Source organism: Anolis carolinensis, chromosome 1, assembly GCF_035594765.1.
Source record: "Anolis carolinensis isolate JA03-04 chromosome 1, rAnoCar3.1.pri, whole genome shotgun sequence".
Lineage (NCBI taxonomy): Eukaryota > Metazoa > Chordata > Lepidosauria > Squamata > Dactyloidae > Anolis > Anolis carolinensis.
The window spans coordinates 171833690-171859384 of record NC_085841.1 but is presented as its reverse complement, the minus strand read 5'-3'; the positions used below and the strand labels follow the sequence as shown (position 1 = coordinate 171859384).

Sequence of the window (25695 nt, the reverse complement as noted above, 5' to 3'; positions counted from 1 at the left end):
GGATAATACAAAAAGCAATGTTTAAAAGGAAACCGTCTGAGTAGCCCCTATAAAGAGAAAGAAGTGTTAAGTGGCCAAAGCAGAACGCAACATGGGAAGCAATGGGGAAGGGCTAGTAGACAAGATCTACAAGCCTCTGTGGGATGGGAAACTCATAGTCCTCTGTGTAGTTTGCCACTTTGAAGCTCCTTGTGGAGAGAAAACATAATAGTAATAATAATAAATTTCATTGATTAGCCCTTAGGCCATATCACAATACCAAAAAAAAAAGGCTTGAGAGGACTTATTACACTCTATATAGAAAGTTAAAACAAAACACTTATAACAATACAGTAAATAAATGATAAAACTGAAAATATACCGTATATACTCGAGTATAAGCCGACCCGAATATATGCCGAGGAACCTAATTTTACCACAAAAAACTGGGAAAACTTATTGACTCAAGTATAAGCTGAGAATGAGAAATGCAGCAGCTACTTGTAAATTTCAAAAATAAAATTATATACCAATAAAATTACATTAATTGAGGCATCAGTGGGTTAAATGTTTTGAATATGTACTGTATTTCAAAAAAAAAACAAAACCAAAAAAACCCCCAGTAAACTAACTCTATAAGTGGAAAAGCAACAATAACTTTATAATCATCATCATCAACAACAACAACAGCTTCATTTGTACCCTGCCCTATCTATCTCCCCCTGGGGACTCAGGCCAGCTTCCAACATAGTAACAGGCAAACATATAATGCCTACATAAACAATGCAGAGCAGGATATAGATCTATCATTATATATACTAATTTCACATGTGTATTTCCCCCTGAAACCTTTGCAAATCCTCTCTCTATGTGCATTTTCCTCCTGCAATATTTGCTAGCCCTATTTATCAATGTTTATATCTATCTAGACATCTGCGTGTGCGCACGCACATTTTCCCTCTGCACTTGCAAACATGTGAGGGTAAAATTCATATAAAATTCATATATAAAATTAATGTATACATATAGGAACAGATACATGGAAATCTCTATATATATTTACATAGGATTTGCAAAGACCTGTAAACATATGATGGGAAAATTCATATATTAATGTATTTGTAGGGGGGAAATCTATATAAATATTTAGAAGCTTTGGGGCATGCATTTACCCAAGGAAGAAATGCAAGCAAAGTCCCCCTAAAAACAACTTTGTCCTCTTTTCTCCTGCCCTTTCCCACCTCTTTTCTTTCTCCCTTTTTCAAACTCTAAAAGTAGCCAGAAAATGCTTTTTAAAACTTCTCTCCCCCTCCCAAAAAACCCACCTCATTTTTGTTTCCTTAGGAATAAAAAGAAATACACACCTTCTGTTGCTTTCTTTTCCCTCCTTCCCTCCCTTTGGACTCAAATGTCTTGCAATAGTAATAATAATAATAATAATAATAATAATAATAATAATAATAATAATAATAATAATAATAATGAATTGTGCAAATTTGCAAGAATATCTTTTTTTTCTTCCCCTTTTGCCCATGCAATCTGGCTTGCAAGGGTTTTTCTCACACTCTCCTTTCGCTTTTAAAAACATTCGCTTCTTGTCTGTGTCTCTCTCTCTCAAAAAAATAAGATAACCAGCCTGGGAGGAGAAGCGAAGAAGGGAGGTTTTGGAAAAGAAAACATACTGCTGGCTTGACCTTGACCTGGATATAAGCCGGGGGAGGCTTTTTCAGCTCATAAATAAGGGCTGAAAAACTCGGCTTATCTTCGAGTATATACGGTACATCATCCTCAATAATAATAATAATAATTCTCTGCATATCCCCTAGAGAGTTCTGCTGCATCCCTCTCTAGTTCACTATCAGGATGTTCAAGGTATGACCAGCAATGATCAAGGCACCATATTGTCTGATACGGAAACAGAAGACAAAAAACAAGGCACCTTGTGGCACTTTAAAATCTAACAAGTTTTATGTGACAGAAGCTTTCATGGATAGCAGCAAACTTCATCTTATAAAGGAAGTTGGAAGAGGTAACTTTGGGATTGGTGAAATTGCAGGCTTTCTTTCTCATACAAGGCACTCCAGCAATGGAGATGGCAGTCTCACTGCTGGAACACTACAATGGAAGTTTACTTGCTGGGACCTTTGAACCACATCCTATATTGCAAGTGACTTTTCATAAGGAAAAATATACTGACTTACATGCTGCGAAAGAGGTCACGTGCACCTGTATTCATACACATAATATTCATATTCAGCTTACCTTTGAGTCTCTTCATGGGAGAAAAGCGGGATATAAATGAAGATAATTAAATTATTATTATTATTATTATTATTATTATTATTATTATTATTATTATTATCATCATTACCTAGCTTGGAAGTTCAACATTCAAATATATGGCTCCAAAAGCCTCGTTCATAGACTTCCTATATTGTGGGAAATGCGTGTTTCCTTGCTGAACAGCAGTGACATAACTTTAGAGCATTGGTTTTCAACCTTGGGTCCTCCAGGTGTTTTGGACTTCAGCTCCCACAATTCCTCACAGCTGGAAAGTTAGCTGGGATATCTGGGAGGGAAGTCCAAAACACCTGGAAGACCAAAAGTTGGGAATCACTGCTTTAGAGGGAGCAATGTATGCTGCAGCCCACCTTGTTAAAACATTTGGAAAGGTGCAGTAAACAGTATAGGATATGAAAAGAGCACAGTGTGTATCCCTCAACTGTTCTGATTTGGCAGGAACTGTCCAAATTAATCCTCTGTCATCCTACTTTTTCAGATGCTTTAAAATGTCCCACTTTCTCCCACTTTCCTCTTTAGTCCTGGGCTAAATTCAATTGATGAAAACTGAGGTCAAGCCCCTAACTTATGTGTTCTTTCTCATTAATAATGTCTGCCATCTTGACTACACTTAGATGTTGCCTGGCACAATATGACCCAGTTTTCATTTGTGAAATGTCGAAGGAATTGCTAGTGCTTATTGTCATAAGTTGGAACAAACAGTTCTTCAGTAGAGCTTTACAATCTAGGTTTAGCTGTCGCTTGCAGCTACTCTGGAACACCTTGCCGAGAAGCCTAGCAGTAAACTCCCTGCCTCCATATATTTAGGAGGCTGACTTTGAGCTTCCTTCCCAGTTCTCAAACTTGAGTATGGAATTTAATGGACTACATTTTACAGAATCCCCAGTCAGCAAGGCCAATGGACACGCATGTACAAGAGTATGGGATTTCAACCTCCTTTCCCAGGGTTTGGGCTCTGATGGACAACACTGGCCATTCTTTTACCCCAGAGTTTCCTTTTATTTTGATGGCTCTGGATTTATCATTCCCTTTTAATAGTTTACAAATACTTTTTACCATTTAAAAGCATACCTGTAGGTCTGTGTGCATGAATTTTTGTTTGATTATTTTTGACTGGAAAGCACATTATCCTCAGAAGAAAGAAATAACATTTTACAGCATGCAAAGTAAATTCAGTGCTGCTCTACATCAAGGGCTAAAAACTTTCAGAAAAGCAAGTTTAGCACAGATGTCAAAGAGGTGAAATAAACGTAAACCAGATCCCCAAATATTAAATGTTTTGAACTGTATAAACAAGAGTACTTATTCTAATCCATGAAATATTTATGAAATTTCAGTTTTAGACAGGCAAATATATTATTACACATAAACTGCCAACCTCTTGAAAGGGTAACCAAAAGCTCTAAGTTGTTCAATTTTACCTAAACAACTATTTTGGTTCTAAGACAACAAGGGCTAGATTTATCTGCTTTACCCATAGCCTACAGCAATGGTTCTCAACCTGTGGGTCCCCAGGTGTTTTGGCCTACAACTTCTAGAAATTCCAGCCAGTTTACCAGCTGTTAGGATTTTTGGAAATTGAAGGCCAAAACATCTGGGGACCCACAGGTTGAGAACCACTTGCCTACAGGATGACAATTAAGAGACCCCCCACTCTTCAGCAATGTAATTTACAACACCAGCAGAGAAAAGGGGTTTACATATTAGGGCATACATGTTCTGAAATAAAATAGTCAATACAAGTTTGAAAGGGGAAATAAATCTGCTCCCTTTAAAAGCTTACAAAATAATACATGTAAATTTTGAGTGGACACTTCAAGTGTGTGTGGTACAAAAATGTCCATCTGTAGTAAACACCGCCCTATAATTCATGAGCTCCCCCCCCCCCCCAACTATGCCTCTCAATAAGAATCAGTCATGGTGCAAGACATCCTTGCTAAAACTTAAAGAAAGGTAGCAAACCAGAATCATTTCTACCATCTTGCTCCTACAAGAAAGCATCCAAGCCAATGCTTTCAAGGAAGCAGCATTTTCCCAGTAGCAGAATATGGACAGAATGTCAGTTTAGTTACTTCTTTCTTTTGGAATATATGCACATGTTTCTTTTCCCAGAGAAATGCAAGATTTCTTTGTATTAACAATAATTCAAAGTTACACTTCATGAATCAGCAAATCAATACTCATACACAAAAACATAAAAGGGAAGAACATAGTTACAACTTCAGTATTCCCCCACACAACCCCATCATCTATTTGCCCACCGGTTTGTTATAAAGGAGGTAAGGAAGCATCACCTAAACAGAAAGGGATCCTAGTGACACCAGACGAGGGCTGACAAAGATGGGATGTCTCAGTATGCCTTTTCCCAAGACTATCCAACTTGGGGGAGGGGGGTATTGCAATAACTTTGGCAAGCTGGAGGATCTAATTTACAGAATGTTCTTTTCCCATGCTGAATGATCAGGGAGACAGCACTCTATCATCTAACTGAAAGTATATAAAGAAGTAGCTCTACTACTCCAGTACTTAAAATCACCTACCAAAAGATTTAGAAATATAATTTTCTATGTTGAGAGATGCAGGGAGATGCCAGCCCACATGGCTTAAGTGAAGAAACAAAATACTCCCAAGTGCTTACTACATGGTCTACGTGTCATGCATGTGAACTATATGATGTAAATATTTCAACTTTCTTGATACAATGAGTATCAGCTGCTAATATCCCTGAAAAAGAAGACCATGACTTATATAGTAAGGGATAAAAAGATGTTTCTTTATAGGTTTTTAAATATAATGCCTATGACAGCAATACTGGATAATGTGAATTGACCTATTGCTGTGTTTTATGCTCATGCAAAGCATACATGGTCTTTAAATGAATGGTTAAACATTGGGCTGTCAATGTATTTAGAGTATTTATAGCATTATTATGCTCATTGTGATATGTAAATTCCCTATTTTTTAAATGAACTGTTTTCAGCACAATGTATCTGTGGAAGATGTGATATATAAATGAACCAATTATGACTAACTTCACAGAAGCAGCACCATTTACACAGATATTTTATTTACAGCTTTCAATTTATTGTTGTTGAATAGTGCGCACATCTAAAGGATACTGTCTCCCCACACTTATTTAATGACAACATGACACATTTTCTTTTGTATTTTGTGTATCCAGTTGCTTGTGTGAAATGAATTTTGCACTCAAAAACTTATCATCAGAGAATCAACATAATGCTGCACAATTTACAGGAGTTCAGAATAACTAGTTAGTAATGCACTGAACACTTCAAAGCATGGTATTTTAGGAGCAAAATGTTCTACCACGATTAAAAAATGAGCACTTATCTTGCATCTTAATGCTTATGTTGGCTTTGTAAGATATAGGATGCAACATATTTGCAAAATTAATATTTCTAAATGTCTTCAGCAGGGGGAGTCCCCAGACAATTGCTGTAGATTTCTTTTGTTTGCCTATCATCCTATGAACCACACATGTGCATTAAATGTTAATATTGTCAAATCCTAGAAGGCATTGCCGATTGCTCATAATTAAGCTGTAATCAGTAGAGTGTGTACTCTATAATTAAAAAGTCCACATCTACACAATGTTTAAACAAACATGCATTTTCGTTATTTGTATCATGCCCACGTGCTGCCAAACTTCCCCTGACAGCCATTAGGCCAAAGATACGAGATTTCTTTTTCCTTTTTATAATCTACATTGAGTATCTCTAAATATTTTGAATTGTGTGCAGTTTTTCTGGGCTCTCATACATGGAATGCTCACAGTGGTGGCTGTAAAATGAGATACAACAGAAAGCACCTGGAGAAACACAGGAAGCTTTCTAGCCTTGAAGGGGATAAGCCAAAAGACCACCAAGATCCAAAATCCACAAAAGAACAATACTTTTGCTAGCCAATCAAACTTCACAAATAAGAAGTTCTAAACAAGAAGAAACTAAGATGTGTGACATAACTATCTTTCCCAATAAAAACCAACTTTTTCTCATGATCTATAAGTGCACCTACACCATGCAAAATAATCTGGAATGGTCTTCTCTGGAGTTATCCCGGATACGCCACGGAGAGTCCACTTGTATTGGTGAGGAAGAGCCCCAAAGCCATTTTGCTGTCCACATTGCATCAGCATGGTAATTCTGTCCTCCTGGGAGTTGTCACTGCCATTTCACCAACCAGAGCCAACTCCCCAACAGATCCTTGCTGGGAAATGTCACTTGTGGTGAAGTCACAATGGGGTCCCAACCATGTGATCATAAGATGTTGCCAACAAGGATCTGCTGGGAAACTGCTTCTGGTCAGCGATACACTAATAGTCTTTTTGATATGCAGATACTTTATCACTCCTGATCCAGATGTACACGCATCAAAAAACAAAAACAAAAAAAACAGGGATTACTGCAGAGTTTCCTAGACTCATGGTTATTCTTGTGATAGATTCAAAGCAGCAAGCAGTGCTTCTGCTGCAAAGCTAGCCCTATGTCATAGAATAATAGAGTTGAAAGAGACCACATGGGCTATCCAGTCCAACCCCCCGCCATGCAGGGAAAGCACAAAGTACTCCTGACAGATGGCCATCCAGCCTCTAGCTTCCAAGGAAGGAGTTTCCACCGCACTCCGAGGCAGAAAGTTCCACTGCTGAACAGCTTTTACTGTCGGGAAGTTCTTCCTAATGTTTCCTGTAATTTGAACCTATTGCTCGCCTGTACCTGTCACAGCATGTTCAAGGTGAGAACATTTTAGACATGAGGTATTAATTGGCTGAGTTTGACCTATACAGTATAGATATAGCTGTATAGAAACCTCTTGAGAAGTTCAGTGATCTCTGCTTAAGAAAGGCACCTTTAACTTCAAAAAAGACCAACACGCTGAATCTAAAAAGGAATTACTTCTCTGATACTGGAGTTTAAATTTTACTGTACTTTGTCTTGGTCCCTACATGGCCAAAAATGGGAGAATGGTCTCTGCCTGAACTGAAATCCCTATGGACCAAATGAATAACAATATAAATAGCACCAGACCCAAAATGACCATCGCTTTTCTTTTAAAGTATCTTTTGCCCGATGAAGAAGCCAGTGGAGCTTCAAAAGCTGTCATTGAATATTTTGTGAATTTTGATTGGCTAATAAAGGTATCATGCTTTTGCGAATTTTGTATTTTGTTTTATTTGCTTTTTAGTCAACACAGCTATCCCTGAATATGTTTTTGTCTAGCACTTGTAACATACAAAGCAAGTTCCAACTGAAAAAATATGATAATGATGCATTGTAGAATAATACCACATTTCAAAGAGCAAGTGATTGGCCTAGCCTTATACTGATATGGAAGTAGGAAGGAAAAGAGGTATTGAAGTAGTCTGTCTTTTCAAATTATTTGCTCTCCTTTTTCTTTAAAAAATATATAGCCAAAAAACACGAGTTCATTGAATTAATATCTCATGTTTTAGAGTTGTATTTTAATGTTATATTCCTTTTCTGAGCATCCCAGAGAATCTAACATTATATTACTTCCCAAAATGAGAACAGAAACACTTTGATTTATAGCAGTAGCTATAAACTAGCTTTGAACTGCATTAAATAGTCAGTACAGATGGGTTCTTAGTGGTGGTTCCCAAGCTATGAAACTCCCTCTCAAGGGAGGCTTAGTTGTCACTTCTCTGCTTTATTTCTTTCTGCCAGCAGACAAATACCTTCTTTTACATACAGGCTTTTAGGCTTTACATGTTTGGGGTAAAAGGATATGCAACAGGTGTGCAATTTAATTTTTAATATGTAATACCTTGTTAACGTTGTTTTAACTGTTTTAAATTCATGTTTATAGTGGATAGTTTTTATGCTTTTACATTTTTTTTACTATATAATTTTAGCTTTTTTTAACCTACAGTTCTTTGGATCCCATACTGAGAGAAAAACAGAATATGAATTAAACAAAGATACAAACAAATGTTCAGCTGGCCTCAGAACCCACAGACCCAGCTTCTGATTACAACTCAGGGATAGGTATTTTCTTCAGGAGCAAAGATGTAGAATAAAGGATTAAATCTTTTATGCCTAGGATGAAGCAGCACCCAACGAATGCAAACCTGCATTCTTTTTAGATAAATAGTGTCCAATTTGGACCTTAATTGCAAGAAAACAGATAAACTATTGCTTCTCTTACTGCAATCAAAAACTTTTTATACCTAAACTTGCTATTCTAAATGCATTCAGCTTGCAAGAAATCTCCTTAACCTCAGTGGAACATGTTTCTGAGTAAACACACATGCGATTGTGCTGTTAGATGAACCTCAGACTCTAATAACTTAAAAATATTAAGTCATTTTGACAGGCACAAGAAACAAACTATCACCAGTTTAGACCATTAGCATCAGCAATGATTATAAAACAAGTACCAGTATGTAACAAACACAAGAATTATAAGACAAACTACTTCATAACAACTGTAAATTTATTTGGCTGAATTTCGTAGGATAGATATGTTGCACAAGTGTTTCATTACCATTCTAATTTATGAAATGTTGCAGTTGATGGCAGTATGAAAGCAATAAACAAATTGACAAAGACATGATTGAAAACGACAAATCATGAAAATTAATTTGACCTTTGACAAAGAAAGACATAAGTGAACATGAAAAATCATGACATTAATTTGACCTTTAACACCAAAAATGAATGAATTAGTATTTTAAATCCAATACTTGCCACTAGCTAAGCAAATTAAATCATATGTAAGAAGATAAATTATGGAAGAATATTTACAAAATGGGGAGGGGGGACAGGGAGCAACCCTCCTGCCCTAAACACAAACACAAACAAGTACTCTGCTACGATATCAGGAACTGGTCTATTGTTTCTGTCATTAGCCAATCTATTTTTTCCCCTGGCTCCTCTAAAGTACAGCCAAAGATTATCAAAACCAATGATAGGCTTTCAACAGCTTGTCCAGCTGAAAATCTCTGAAGTTGTGCCGCTATCAGCCTTGCATGAACTGACGTCAGACTGTTGTTTACAAGAGATGGGACGCTGCCAATTTCCACAGAGCTGAAGACAGTAGTATCCTGCCTCTTTTGGCTGCAGGGAAGCCAAGAACAAGTTTCTTTTGTGCGCAGTGCTATAAACACACAGAGATTCGAGTCTTGAGTGCTGCCAAACAAGACCAAGTTTTTCAAATCTCCCTTTAACAACCAAACTAGATAGCAAGATGTTAAAAACAAAATGCTTCCTTAAATATACTAAAGCAACATTAATGAAAACTACCAGCATTTCTTGATAAGTTTGAGATGCCAAAGTTAGATGTTTTTAGGCGTCTGGTTTTTTAAAGTCAACTAATCACCAGCAACAAAAGTTGTAAAATGAAAATATAATTGCTACCACAGACGTTTACAAGAACCCCTTAAAAATAAAGCTGTTTCCTCTTCTAAAAACCAGGAAATCCCCACACTGGCAGCAACGGGGCAGGCAAAATTTTACAGAAAGAAGTTAGTTGGGTTCTTTCAGAGAAAGGCCTCCTGGTGTCGTCAAGTTGTTGCTTTTCTGCTGTAAACTGCAATGAGAGTGGCCATGGACTTTGTATGCATAATGTAATGTTGTTAGAAATCAGAGCTGGAAGAGACCAGAAGGGCCATCCAGCCCAACCCCATTCTGCCACGCAGGAGCACACAATCCAAGCCCTCATGTCAGATGGCCATATATCCTGTTTAAAAACCATCAAGGAAGGAGACTCCACCACATTCCCAGGCAACAATCTAGATACCTTCCACACAGCTATATAAAATCCACATTGAACTGGATTATATGCCAGTGTGGACTCAGATAACCCAGTTCAAAGCAGATATTGTGGATTACCTGCCTTGATATTCTGGATCATATGGCTGTGTGGAAGGGCCCTCAACCTATCTCGCCAATCAGGAATACTGGGGCACAGTGGCCATAGTCTGGACAGAGAACACATGAAGTTTTTCCTAATGTTTAGAGTGGAATTTCCTTTCCTGTAGTTTGAATACATACGTAGTTTCATATCCCAGTTTCTGGGGCAGCAGAAATCAATTTGGTTTCAATTTCAGTATGACACCCTGTCAAATACCCCATTTCTTTAGTTCTAAGACATATTTTCCCCCATACAAACATCTCTAAAATCAGGGTTCATCTTAAAATCACGGATGCAATATAAATATATGAACAAAACTTTTTTCTGTTGGTGATACTGAAATTTGTGTGCCTCTTACAATCAATGGTATCTTAGAATATATTTATTTATCGTATCAGAAACGAATTGAGGGTACAGTTATAATTAACAGAATAGAATACAGAATTTAAACATGACTACAATGTCTCCTCTCAACCTTCCCTTCTCCAAGCTAAAGATGCACACTCCCTGAGCTCCTCACAGAGCTTAGTTTGAACACTCGTACTATTCTTGTCACCTTTCTCTGTTCACATTATAGCTTGTCAATATCCTTCTTGAATTGTGGTGCCCAAAACTGGACACAATATTCTAGGTGAGATCTGACTAAAGCAGAATAGAGTGGGACTATGACTGCCCTTAATCTAGACACTATTATCATTCTGTAATATTACAGAATCCCATTGGCATTTTAAATGGCTGCATCACACTGTTGACTCATATTCAGCTTGTGTTCTACTACATCTCTGTTCATAAGTACTATGTCAAGCCAAATGTCACCCATCCTATATTGTTGAGTGGTTTTGAGATTTATAGAGGCCACAAGGTTAACCTTTCACTAAGTTTTCTTGGCTAGGTTTCTTTAAACTTTTAGAGGCTGTTTGCCATTGGTTTGCCTCTGAAGTTGAAAGAGAGTAACTTGCTCAAGATCACCCAGCTGGTTTCATGGCTGAGCAGGCATTCAAACTCTGGTCTCTCATAGTTCTAGTCCAGCACTGAAACCACTACACTGAAACCACCATGCGTCTCAGCACCTTTTTTGGTGTTCATTCTATATACCAGTGACACAAAGCATAAGGGTGTAGAAGACAAAAGGACAATTAGGCCTCTCTCTCTCTCTCTCTCTCTCACCCAGATGAGCTTGCTGGCTTTCTACAGAGGCTCTGTTCTGCAGCAGAGAATGGGTAGCAGCTGGCTGCTAATGTGCCACTTCCCTTCCATAGTTGAAACTGGGGAGGATGGAGTTAGTAAAAAAAAAACCACCCTATTGGTCCCAAAAGCACTAAATGACATTGCAGCTCCATCCTACCCTCCATAAGTGAAATGGTCTGTATTTTCTTTATACCTCTTAATGTAAGGTAACGGTAAAGGTTTTCCCCTGACGTTAAGTCCAGTCATGACCGACTCTGGGGTGTACCATGATTTTAAATGGAAAAATCAGTTTTATGATTGCTAAAAGAACCTATGGAACAAAACTAAGCATGCTTGCAAGCATGTCGATGGCAAATTTTTGTGAAGGCAGGATGAAAACCCAGCCAGAGGACCAAAGCAATACCAGCATCAAAGCTATAGTTGAAATAATCCTCAGTGTAATACAGTATATTGTAGATCAAGAGGAAGAAAATATGCCATTTCGCCTTAGCAAGGTTATCCTTATTTGCAGTTATTTTCCATATTTAAATAGTCAAAACAAAATTGAATAAATGTGACAAAATGCAGTTTCTTACTTGTCATGAGATGTTTTCTGAAATTTTAAAAAAAATATTGTAAAAGAAGCAGGACTCCATTTCTCCTTCTTTTTAAGCTGATTGTTTTGTCACAATTGGAGTACCTGTTCAGGTATGTTTGACTTGTGCTGAAAGGCTCAGTAGAGCTGGGAGCCGACAATGAGTCACTAGAGAATTAAAGGAAATAATGAAGAAATGTCATTGCACCTTTTAAAAAATCTACTACGTCTCACTTTAAACAGGTTTAACTAGTATTTTTATTTGCTTGAGGGCTTATCCTGAACAAAACGTGAAGAGGGATATAAATACTGCATCCTCACAAGTGGAATGGATTTGCTGGTTCTCCACAGATGTTCTGCTGCTGCAACTGATTGCTACTACCACATTTCTGCTTATTCAAATCTGTTGTTCATATTATTTGGGTCCCTCTTCCATTGATTATGGGACTAGAACCATTTTCTTAAGCTTCTGAGGGAGTAGTTTTTAATCAGGTCAGCAAGCGGGTGTACTTCTGATGGATGAACTGGAACAACGAAGCACCAGTATTTTTGCCTTCCTTTCCCTCTTCAAGGAATTCCATCTTTTTAGACTCATAGCAACTCATAAATCTATGTTGAGCTAAAGTAGCCAGGGCCATTTAGTGCGATTCATGGCTACAAATAAATTTAAACCTGATTTTTCCACATCAGAAGTTATTATAGTAGAAGCCTATTCATCATACAAGAGGTAGGCAATTAACAGTGGTCAGAGCCCCACCTCTCCAACATTGAGCCCCCCACAAGAATTTGAAGGGCTGCAACTCATACCACATCACTCCCCCACCTTCAAAATTTTGTCCCAAATGTCCTGCAAACCTGTTAGAAGTGTTTTTTTTTGGGGGGGGGGGGGAAGTTACACATGCCTAAGCTGTTTTAGACCCAAGAAAGACCTTTCTTCCAACAAGAAGTTAAGCATAAAGCAAATTCCAGTTCATTTCCTATAGTAAAAAAAGGTCTTGTGAGTCTGAAACATTCCCCAAAATGATAAACCTGTCCCCATGCCACCTAGAGGAAATAGTAGGGTGTTGGAGGCAAAAAAATTAAAAGGAGATTGAGGGGCGGTTTGAGGATCACAAGTTACATTTTCCCAACCCTTGCAATGAACGATGTTGTCTTTCACAAATATGTCTGGAGCCAAACTGTGACATATGAATTCTCACATCATGCAAAATTATTGGTCTGTTCTCACCTGGGGCAAGTGGGAGCAACCTTCAACCAGAAAGGTGGCTGATAAACTACCTTTCTTCCTCTTTCAATGGCCATAATGCCGTTACTCCTTATAACAATTATATGCACATCTTCAACTCTGTTCTGTTCAACATCTTTATTAATGACTTAGATGAATGGTTAGAAGGCACGATGACACCAAATTGGGAGGGATAGCCAATACTGCAGAAGACAGGAGCAGAATCCAAAATGATCTTACCAGATTAGAGAGATGGGCCAAAACTAACAAAATGAAATTCAACAGGGACAAATGCAAGATATTCCACTTAGGCAGAACAAATGAAATGCAAAGATACAGAATGGGGGACGCTTGGCTTGACAGCAGTACGTGTGAAAAGATCTTGCAGTCCTCATGGGGAACAAGTTAGACATGAGCCAACAATGCGATGGGGCAGCTAAAAAAGCCAATGGTATTTTGGCCTGCATAAATAGGAGTCTATTGTCAAGATCCAGGGAAGTCATGCTCCCCCTCTATTCTGCCATGCTCAGACCATGCCTGGAATCACACTGAGTCAAATTCTGGGCACCGCAATTGAAGGGAGATGTTGACAAGCTGGTATGTGCCCAGAAGAGGGTAACTAAAATGATCAAGGGTCTGGAGAACAAGCCCTATGAGGAGTGGCTTAAAGAGCTGGGCTTGTTTAGCCTGCAGAAGAGAAGGCTGAGAGGAGACATGGTGAGAGCAATGTATAAATATGTGAGGGGAAGTCATAGGGAGGAGGGAGCAAACTTGTTTTCTGCTGCCCCGAAGACTAGGAGGCGGAACAATGGCTTGAAACTACAGGAAAGGAGATTCCACCTGAACATTAGGAAGAACTTCCTCACTGTAAGGAGAGCTGTTCAGCAGTGAAACTCTCTGCCCCGGAATGGAGGCTCCTTCTTTGGAGGCTTTTAAACAGAGGCTGGATGGCCTTCTGTCAGGGGCGCTTTGAATGCGATTTTCCTGCTTCTTGGCAGGGGGTTGGACTGGATGGCCCACAAGGTCTCTTCCAACTGTATGATTCTAGGATTCTATGACTCATAGAAATGGCTTATCCCCATTTCTCATTCTTTAGCTATTAAGGGAGAAGAGGAGAGGCAGTGCTGTCATTGGCACTTGTGAGGTTGCTGTGCAGTCCTTTGACGTCTAGCAATAGAAGCTGCAGAGGCAGAGCGAGGTGCTGAGACCCGCTGGGAAGGGTGAGGTGGTATATGGGGGTTGCCGCTGGTGCAGCCAAGAGCTCAAAGGTGGAGCTATCTTCCACAGATCCAATCTCCTCCTGCACACTGACTTTGTGTAGTACATTATCACACTATACTGTTTAAGAGTTGATATCCCACTTTAAATCCTATGGCCGTCTCTTGTAAAGTTTTAGGATTTGCAGTTTAGGGAGGGGCCTTCAAAATTCTCAGCCTCACCAAACTTCTAGAGGAGGCAGCCATAGGGTTTAAAGTGGGATGCTAAGTGTAGTGTGATGATAGTCCCTCCCAATTTTGATTTTGATTTCAATAATAAATGAGTTTTCTAAATAGGCCTGTTGCATCATGATGTTATTCACTCTCTTTCACCCTCCCCCCCCCACACTTTTAAAACTCTGAAACTCCACAGAATCACTGCCAGTCATAATATGCAAAATGTGGCTATACATACAAATGGCATGAGTTTACAAAGAGGTTTTATTTGAATGTCATCTAAAGCCACGTTCACAAAAGTCATCTTTACATTCCAATCCCACAGTGTCATAGGTTGTATATCTCTTATCCCAATTGCTTGAACCCCCCCACCCGAGTCGGGAATAATTATTGTTGAAAATACTGGTACATAATGACATAACTTGGGGGCAGGACCCAAGTCTCAACACAGAATTCATTTATGTTTTGTGTACACTTTATCCAGATACCCTGAAGGCAATTATATACAATGTATTTTTCACTGATTTTGTGCACGAAAAGGTTGTTTACATTGATCCCTAGAAAAGCAAAAGTGTCAATATCTCAGCCACCCATGTAGGCAGTTTTGGATTTGGGGATATTTGGGATTTCTGGTTCAAATCCAGGGAGCTCCTCATGCGAGGACATGAGAGAAACTTCCCACAAGGATGGTAAACCACCAAACTTCCAGGAGTCCGCTGGGCAACATCCTTGCAGGTGGCCAATTCTCTCATACCAGAAGTGACTTGAAGTTTTTCAAGTCACTCCTGACATGAAAAAAACCAAAAAACCAAAAACTAAGGATGCATTCCAAACCTTAAAAACATTATTAGAATCATATTTGTGTCTATACCCGGGTTCTCTTAGTGGAGAAGGATCCTCGGGGGTGGCGGGAGATAATGAATCATGTCAAGCCAAAGCCTAAATAGCTTCATTCCCAATTCATATTGAGTGATTTTGACTGATAAACCTGACGGACTGGCAAGCAAGCAAGAATGGAAGCTTAATTAGTTCAAGGCCTCTTCCAGAAAGGCCCTATATCCCAGGATCTGATCCCAGGATCTGATCCCAGTAGATTATATAGATTATAATCTGGGATAAATAGAAAACCCAGGGATAAAGGGCCTGTCTGGAAGGGCCCCAAATTAACAGGCATGTTGAGTGGTATTTAGATGAAACAAGGCCTACATATTTTTGCTGGAGCTACAAACATTTCAAAAAGAATAGCATATGATGCAAGACAATGTCTAGCCAGGTTTTTTAAAGTTTCAAATGACAAAATTAGTTAATGTGAGTCTTTGATAAGTTTACAAGTTTCTGAAAAGCAAAGCAGAAGCAGAAAGAGGCTAGAATGCATAAAAGGAGAAAGAGCACTGGAGTAAGATTGATTAAATTTACCTTAACCTACTTTATTCTTGCAGTAAGTCCCATCCTGAGGTGGGAAAGGAATTTTCCACATTTGTGCATGCCAGAGCAAGTGTGCATGTACAGATCATGAATACTAGTTGGAAGCAGACCATATTTCAGTACCTGCTTACAGTGAAGAACCAGGTGAGGAGCCCTAGAGGCATTATATGGTTCCCACTGGTTTCCAGGACACATGCTGGCTGTTTACATGTGGTTGTTGCAGATCTAAGGCCAGCAGTTTCCTCAATTTGAAAGCATCTCGTCTCTCCTGTTCCAATCTCAGATAAAGGAGAAGCCCCCAGTGGTGCAATGGATTAAGCCTTTGTGCTGGAAGGATTGCTGACCGACTGAGCGGTTCGAATCTGAGGAAAGCGGGTGGGCTTTCTCTGTCAGCTCTAGCTCTCCATGCGGGAACATGAGAGAAGCCTCCCACAAGGATGGTAAACATCAAACATCCAGCATCCCCTGAGCAACATCCTTGCAGACGTCCAATTCTCTCACACCAGAAGTGACTTGCAATTTCTCATGTTGCTCCTGGCATGAAAAAAAAAAAAGCTCAGAGAAGAGGGACAGAAAAGGAACTATGAAAAACAAAGGTGGAAATTTCTTCAAACCCCTCCCCACTGTTATTACAGCCTTGAAACAGACATCCACGCAGCACTCCATGCACAGTGCCTGTTCTGTCACGCGCTGGGCCTGTAACTATTGTCTTTGTATAGGACATATACTTTATGCCCAGCGGGAAGCCAGGGCATCTAAAGACAGGTTCTTGAGGATTTCCCTGAAAAGGATGGCCTTTTGAGTCTTTAATGAAATAACAAAGTCTTTACTGATGAACAAATAATAAATCTTCAAGGATTCAAATAACACTTCAAGGTTTCCTTAATAAACTGTTAACTTTTTAATCTTATCCTCAGGGGACAGGCAATTGGCTTGGGATAACTATATTTTCTCTATAAGAAAATCCCCTTATAACCTTTCCCAGGCTGTCTATTATCTGGGCCTAGCTGATGTGGGACCCACTACCGACTCCAAATGCATCTGGGTATTGAGTGGACCTACCAACCAAGGCTTGCAGATGTTTCAGCTGGGGTTCCGTGAATCTGTGGTGCTGTTACCTCTCTGAGGTTTCTTTGGAAACTTTAGGGCTGTTTCCCTCAGGAGATGTGAGGCTGAGAGGCTGTGAGCTCTTAGCCAGAACCTTTGGGACCTTTCCCCTGGAATTTCTGTTTCTGATTCCTCGGATGTTCTATATCCCCGGATGTTCTTGAGATATGAAGCTTTTCTACGGGACGAGCTGGTCTACGTCCTATAGCTTAGTTTCCTTAAGTGAGACTGACTTAAAAATGGCTCCTTCCCTCCCAGAGCCCTGAACAAGGGGCGGAACCAAACTTAATGATGATGGACAGGCGGCCTGCCCTATGACTGCAAACATTAGCAGAAAGAAAATAAAGTTGGATCTTCTGGTACAGCTGTACCAGCACAGTGCCTGACATTTCCTCCTCCAAAGTCATGCTGCAGTTTTGGACTCATTCTGATCTTTTTTTTTTTTGCATCAATTTATATTTCAAGTCAATTATTTCCCAAGAACATTAATGTAAATAATTGGCTATAAGCAGGCCAATTTCAAATTTTGAAAATGCGTCCAAAGCAGCACCCAATAGGGCTGTGAATTGGTACGTATGTGTATGCTTCTACATAACAGTTCACTGCTTCCCCATCTCTTTTCACATCACAAACTTTCACTATTCAGTGCAGCTTGGAAGTAAACGTATCAACAGTGTACCTTAAAGATAATGGAGCCAGAGCTTACCTACTAATGAATGAAAGCAGCTTGACATTACTTTAACTACGATGGCTCAGTGCTATGGAATCCTTGGCCTTGTCTGCAAATAAGTGCTGGTGCCCCACCAAACTGCAAATCCCAGGACTATGTAGCATTGAGCCATGACAGTTAAAGTAATGTTGAAATATATTCATTTTATAGTGTAGATATACCCAAAATTGAATGCTTTTTTTGGCAACGACAATGGAATCACCTCCCACTTCCAAGTTTACTTCTTTCCTCTGAACTTGCTTGGAGTGTTCACAGTAACTGGGGGAGGATCGATTTCTGCAACAACGGTACATTGTTGTGAGCTATTCTTGTTATAATGTAATATTGGGGGAACTTGAGGCATGCATGGGTAATATTTATAGGAGATCTGCTCCTGGTGGAGAGGGAAAATACAAGGATTGATTTGTGTATATGGATCAATACAGATTCCTACAGTTTGGACTTTTTTTTTAGCAGTCCAGCTGTGAGGACTGACATGATGAGTGTCCAAGTACCCATTTCCTTCATGACCAGTAATAAGTGGCTTCCCATGCTTTACTCTGGTTTCTCATCAGATCCTATAAATCTTCAATATCCTCAATTTAATCCACATTTGCCCAACCATCAGCATCCTTTCTGGATTCTAAGGGAGCATCTACATTGTAGAATTAATGCTGTCTGACACCACTTTGATGGCCATGGCTCAGTGTTATGAAAAGCTGGGGACTGTATTCTATAACATTGAGCCATAGCACAGACCTTTTGGCAAAAATGGTATCAAGCCTTTTCTGCCAAATAGTGGAAAAGTTCACCAAACTACAACTCCCAAGATTCCATAGCAATGAGCCATGGCAGCTAAATTGGTGTCAAACCACATTTCTTCTACAGCATAGATGCACCCCTAAATTGCCGCCTGCCCACTTAGCTATCTTTTCTCTGATAGTAATAATAAGTTTTTAATGCTCTGCTTAGTACTTTAGCTCTTAGAATTAAGCTTTACAGACACAACACCCCTTCTTGTTAAATGAACTTATCATTCATTTATTAAAGCCAAGATGTGTGCTTATTTCGTTACAGCGTCCGCCCCATAATAACTCATAATTCCCCGGACTTCGCTTCTGTGATGAATGGGAACCAGTAACATATGCTTCTTAGCAGCTCTATTTAAACTAGCCCCACAGTTGAAACAAATCATTCCAACAGCAGTTCTGAATTATGCATGGCACCATTCAGAAGCTAAAGGCAGAATATTCTTCGGCATTCACAGTGCTTAAGATCTTCAGACAAATTACTCAAAGCTGATGCAAGCTCTCATTATTGCCAAGTCAAAGATCTACCAAGGGAGGGAAGAAGAAATGCACAGACCTTAAGAACAGTGAATAACCAAGGATCATTTGGACACTTTAGTCTCGGGCAGGATGGGGAAAAGAGATCAAGAGATCAGGGCGATTCCTAATTTTTCATAATCAACAAGCCTGGAGCACACAGACATTGTGCATAACCTCAGCTTACCTAGTTTAATTTCTCTTTGCTTAGAGCACACTTGGCTTTATTAGATCATGGTCTGCAATTCATATACCCCTGAATCCACAACCCATTTTCTCAATTAAACATAAGCATATACCTAGAGCTGATGCTGCTATTACCACTGGATCTTGACATTTTGGGCATCGCCAGCACCTTTGAGAACCCCCCTCTCCACATAAATGTGCAAAAACATATACATATAAATTTTGCATACACCTGATTTTATTGCACTGGGTACTTCACAAAAACCAGTCTAGAATGGAGACAATTATGATCAAAGTATGCTGCTGATCTTAAAATTCACCATGATAATAAAAATGCAGCGAGGTAAAACAAAGGAGGGGGAAAATAATCTGTTCATCCAGCTCATGTACTCCCTAAGATCCATCCACAGGTCCATCAACTTTCCAGAGTCCAAAGACCCTCAAATAGGAATCCCTTTCACTAAGGAGAATGTGCTTTCAGTCAGCAGGTGCTTGAAGGTGGCAGAAAGGTGTCAGGACAGACCACCATGTGGCACAGGACCTTTTGTCTACAACTCAGTGAAGAATGCTTTCCCATTGCTGACATGGTAGAAAAAGATTACCAATTCAGTCAGCTTCCATCCACATCATTCTTTGAATAGCAACATATTTAGGGACTCTGTCAGTGCTGGATGGGGTTCACCTCCACCTTGCCCCCTCCGAAATCTCAGGGCTACAACTTGGATGTTCTTCTGGACCTGGATGCCCAGGTATCAGCAGTAGCCAAGAGTGCATTTGCACATCTAAAATTTGTGTGCCAGCTACACCAGTGACTTGAGAAACCAGGTCTGGCTATGGTGACACATATCTTGATTACATTCCATTTGGACTGCTGCAATGTATTCTGTGTGGAAACTTCAGTGGGTTCAAAACACTACAGCCAGAATGCTGACCAGGATCAGCTATAGGGAACATATTAAAGCCTTGTTAAAACAGGTTCTCCGGCTTCCAGCACAATTCAAAGTGTTGGTCATGACCTATAGGGCTCACTATGGCTTAGGTCCAGATCATCTGAAATAATGTATATTCCCTTATAAACCTGTTGGAGCTCAATGATCTATAGAAGGTTTTTTTCTCATTCTCGTCACCATCTCAAGCTGACTTGTTTTTTGGTTTTTTTTCTTGCCAGGAGCAACTTGAGAAACTGCAAGTCACTTCTGGTGTGAGAGAATTGGCCATCTGCAAGGACATTACCCAGGGGATGCCCGGATGTTTTGATGTTTTTACTATCCTTGTGGGAGGCTTCTCTCATGTCCCTGAATGGAGCTGGAGCTGATAGAGGGAGCTCATCCACACTCTCCTCGGGTTGGATTCGAATCGGCAACCTTTAGGTCAGCAACCCAACTTTCAAATCATCAGTCCTTCTGGCACAAGGGTTTAATCCACTACGCTACCTGGGACTCACTTGATGAAAACATGGGAGACAGCCTTCCCAGTGGCTATCGCAGGTTGTAAAAACCCCATCTCTTTATCAGCCTTCCACATATGATGTTTTCACTATCCTTGTGGGAGGCTTCTCTCATGTCCCTGAATGGAGCTGGAGCTGATAGAGGGAGCTCATCCACACTCTCCTCGGGTTGGATTCGAATCGGCAACCTTTAGGTCAGCAACCCAACTTTCAAATCATCAGTCCTTCTGGCACAAGGGTTTAATCCACTACGCTACCTGGGATTCACTTGATGAAAACATGGGAGACAGCCTTCCCAGTGGCTATCGCAGGTTGTAAAAACCCCATCTCTTTATCAGCCTTCCACATATGGAAGACTACTTTCCTTTTGGCACAGGCAAAGGCAATTCTGCTTAAGCAGGCTTTTAATGTATAAATGTGGTTGGTGGGGTGCTATTAGGGATGTTTTCTTTAACTTTTAAACCCATTGTAACTTTTTAATTGTTTTAAAATGTTTGCTGGACTGATTTAAATTATTTTTTGATTTTATTATAATTTTTTATGTATAGCCCTTAGAAACCACTTCAGATCCCGCTCTGGGAGAAAGCAGAATATAAATAAATCAAATAAATAAATAAAGAATAAAGAATAAAATACAATAAATGGCCATCTGTGTCTACATCTGTCCCTGAGATTGTGTTCCTTGTTATTTTTCTAGTGTAGTTGGCTTTCTTAAACCTTCAAGGAGCCCCTCTACACTGATTCGGCTTCTAAACATTGTGCAAATTTTGGGATGCAAAATTAGTTCACACAGGGCACCTCCATAGTCATAGAGGCTGCTGAAAAAGCTTCTGCTGCCTAGAAGCAGGGGATTGTGAGCCACCATCCAAAAATGGTCAGAAGCAAAGGGCCAGCTAGTCCATGCATCATCCTAAGGCAACAGCACCTTTGTACCTGCCTCCTCATTTGTCGTTGCGGGAGAATACAGTTCCCCTACAATCAGTCTGACGCAAATATGACAGTCTGAGGCATATGTGCACATGCTCTCTGACTAGTAAGGAGGGGTGTGTGGTTTCCATGGGGGGAAAACTGACAAAAGCATCAAGATAACCTCTCTGCCTATCCTAAGTGCATGATCAAAGCAAAGATTAAACCAGGGTGCAAACCATTCATGAAAAAAACTGTCTTAGAAAGGAAACCATCTGAAAAAAGACAATCCTTTTTTATCCAGATTTAATCCACGAGAGAAAGAGGAAATGAGGGATTGATCTGGGGTCAGCAAGCACTATTTCACATCAACACAGAGCTAGAAACATTTTTGGCCTTTTATACAATAACCTTTTGGCAGATCCAGCCATTTTCAGCACAAAAACGGGAAGTACAGTTGCCCTTCTGTACACAGATTCTACATGCATGAATTCAATCACCCATTAAATATATAAATTTTTAAAAATAAAATAAAATAACTATTGATTTTGCCATTTTACATAAAGGAACTATTTCACTATGTCATTGTATATAATGGTACTGCGCGCCCATTGATTTTGGCATCCACAGCAGGACCTGGAACTAAACTCAGTGGATATCAAGGGTCTACTGTAATGAATTTAAACGTGTTATATTGAAAGTCTTTTTTTAAAAAAAAAAGCAATGAAGAGAAATAGTGTTAGTTTTTTGGCCTGTAATGGCCTGGAAAGCAATGCATTACTTTCCAAAGTAACTTATTGGGACTTCTGCCTGTTACCCATAAGTGGGTATGTTTTGACTCCATCTGAGGAAGGGAAGGGGGTGGCTGCCCCATGCTGCCCCTTAGTATGATGTTTTGCAGAGTAGAATGAAGACAGCCAGCAACAATGAGGAAGGAGGGAGAGAAGGAGGGGGATGAACTGAGTTGGAGATTTAAAAATAAAAAAGCTTTAAAGACCGTTAGTCTGTTTTTTATAGCTTTCTTTGTTCCATCCAAGTGAAGGGGACTGGTGCCAATGGGAATACATTGGGGAGGGGGAGAGGATTGCCTTGCTCAGGTAGTTGCTCAAAATAGCAGCCTCCTCAAAATCCTAGGAACTGCATATTTTATCTCATCCCCATTTGAATTGTGTGCGGGAGTTGTACCCCAAGGCACCTTGGAAGAAAATACTAAGAATCTTCCAATGGATAATATCTGAACAGACTACCTGGCAGAACCAAAAAACATTTCCCTATATTTCTTGTATTTTTCAATGGCACAAATTAGAAACAGAGCTGTAAGGAATTTTCAGCTTTGTGTAGATTAGCCATCAAATCCTAGTCTACAGCCCCATCTATGCTGCCATATAATCCAGCTCAATGCAGTTAAACTGCATGATGAAACTGCATCATATGGCAGCGTAGATGAGGCCTAAGAATGGCCATATTCAGCATAAATCTAGGAAGTAACTGATTTTAAATGAGATAAATAACTAATTACTCTGAGCTAATAATGTCTGCCCTATAGGTTGACTGCTAAATGCATTTTGGAAAAGCTAACAAGTAACGGCTTGTGATGTCATCAGAGTACTAAGTAAAGTAACTACTTTCTTCTTAAAAGTATAATTCCAAACTGTAATTCAGAATAGCATATGTAATTTGTGCAATGAATGCATTTTGGACTTTAGTCACCAACTGGGTATAATTTAGGATAAATTAATTTAGGTTCAGGAAAAGATGAAGTACCACTCCACTAGCAGTGGGTAACACCATATCTTCCAGATCACACTGCTCTGTTGTCATCTTTCGCTTTTCTGTACTCATTCTTTCCTCACAGAGCCGGGCCAGCAATGAGGCGAATTAAGCGGTCACTTCGGGCGCCAAACTTACAGGGGCGCAGTCAAGACTGCTTTTTCTGTTGATTTGTTGTAAAACATGATGTTTTGGTGCTTAATTTGTAAACTCTTAATGTAATTTGATGTTTAATAGGCTTTTCGTTAATCCCTCCTTATTATCCAACATTTTTGCATATGCAACACTTTTATTTTTCAGTGATTGTTTTAGGGGGGGGGGGGGGCGCCAAAATTCTGTTCGCCTACACTTGAAAAATACCTAGGGCCAGCTCTGTTTCCTCATCAGTAGTGAAGCAGTGAAACCTCACATACAATCTGGATTCCTTGAAGATATGATGATGATTATGATTATGATGATAATGATTATTATTATTACCCCACCTTATCTGCCCATAGGGGACTCAAAGTGGCTTGACCTGAAAGCATTGGTATCCCATTTAAAACATACAAACATGAAAACAGACTTAAACACAAACAGCATTAAAATCCAGTTAAAATCCATCAAAATATATTCAAAGCTAAGAACTATAGAACCTCCTAACTAGATCTTAAACATCTTCTTCTTTAAAAGCCCATCTGAATAAAAAGGATTTAGCCTGCCGCTGGAAGGACAGCAGGAATGGGCTGTTCTGGCTTCAGTGGGAAGAAGAGAGTTCCAAAGTCGAGTGGCAGCCACCGAGAAGGAAGGCCTGCTCTCGTTCCCACCAACTGAGCTTGAGATGGAGGTGGGACCAAAAGAAGGGCCTCTCTTGAAGAGGGGCTCGCGCAGGTTCGTACAAGAGGATGCCATTGGCCAAATAGTCCGGACCTGAAACATCTAGGCCTTTAAAGGTTGTAACCAGCACTTTGAATCGTGCCTGGGAACAGACTGGCAGGCAGTGGAGCTGCTGCAACGGGGGGTTGTCCGCTACCTATAGCTAGCCCCAGTTAGCAACCTGGCTGCAGCTGTTTGGACCAGCTGAAGTTTCTGAGCATGCTTCAAAGCCAGCCCCATGTAAAACGTGTTACAATAATCCAGACGGGATGTAACTAAAGCATGTACCATCGTGGCCAGATCTAGCTTCTCAGGGAATGTGCACAGTTGGCACACAAGTTTTAATTGTGCAAAGACCCTCCTGGCCACTGACACCTGGGCCTCCAGGTTTAATGCTGAGTCCATGAGGATCTTCAAACTGCAGACCTGTGTCTTCGGGGGAATGTGACACCATCCAGCACAGGCTGGATCCCTATTCCCTGGTCTGCCTTCTGACTGAACAGAAGCACCTCTATCTTGTCTGGATTAAGTTTCAGTTTCTTTGCCCTCATCCAGTCCATTACAGATGACAGGCACTGGTTTAGCGTAAGAACAACTTTCTTGGCATCAGGTGGAAAGGAGTAGTAGAGTTGGGCATCATCTGCATATAGATGGCACCGAATTACAAAATTTCAGATGATCTCTCCCAGCAGTTTCATGTATATATGTTAAACAGCATGGGAGACAAAATGGAACCCTGAGGAACCCCACAGGAAAATGGCTGGGGATTTGAACAGGAGTCCCTCAGCACCACCTTCTGGGTACAGCCATCCAGGAAGGACGGGAGCCACTGTAAGACAGTGCCTTTCAGTCCCATCCTAGCGAGATGACCAAGAAGGATATCATGGTCAATGGTATCGAAAGTTGCTGAGAGGCCCAGGAGAACCAACAGGGACACACTCTCCCTGTCTAGCTCTCTGCGGAGGTCATCCACCAATGTGACCAAAGACGTCTCTGTTCCATAGCCAGGCCTGAAACCAGATTGAAAACAGATAAAAAGTTATTTGGGATGTCAGGTGGATAGGCAACTAGGGAATAACAACCCTTGGTAAGGTGGCAGGTAAATGGACCTACAGGTTGAACACAACAGTTTCATCTCATTAACATGCTTTTTCAGACCTGTCCCTTTTCTTAAAGAGGCAGGACCTAATGCAGACAACAAGAAGCCATCTGGCAGCCAGAAGAAAGAAGGATCAGAAGCTACTGCCCCCCTGACCTATAACAACAAGAAAGCACACACATACACATGTGCACATTCAAACAGGGCAAGACTAGGGAAAGAGAAAGAGGTCCAGTCCCGCCAATGTGGGGCCACATTTGAGGCATTTTAAAATCT

The 25695-nt window shown here is 40.1% G+C and overlaps 1 protein-coding gene and 1 long non-coding RNA gene across 3 annotated transcripts in view; one reads left to right on the top strand and one right to left on the bottom strand.

Moving 5' to 3' along the window:
- The window catches only part of LOC134292921 (uncharacterized), a 40845-nt gene extending 19410 nt beyond the window's left edge, over nucleotides 1-21435 (top strand). Inside the window, exon 2 of the long non-coding RNA XR_010000035.1 lies at nucleotides 20511-21435. This is a non-coding gene — a long non-coding RNA (uncharacterized LOC134292921). The remainder of the gene's footprint in view (nucleotides 1-20510) is intronic.
- Nucleotides 1-25695, bottom strand: part of sertad2 (SERTA domain containing 2) — a 137477-nt gene that overhangs the window by 91005 nt on the left and 20777 nt on the right. The gene's annotated exons all lie outside the window — the stretch shown is intronic.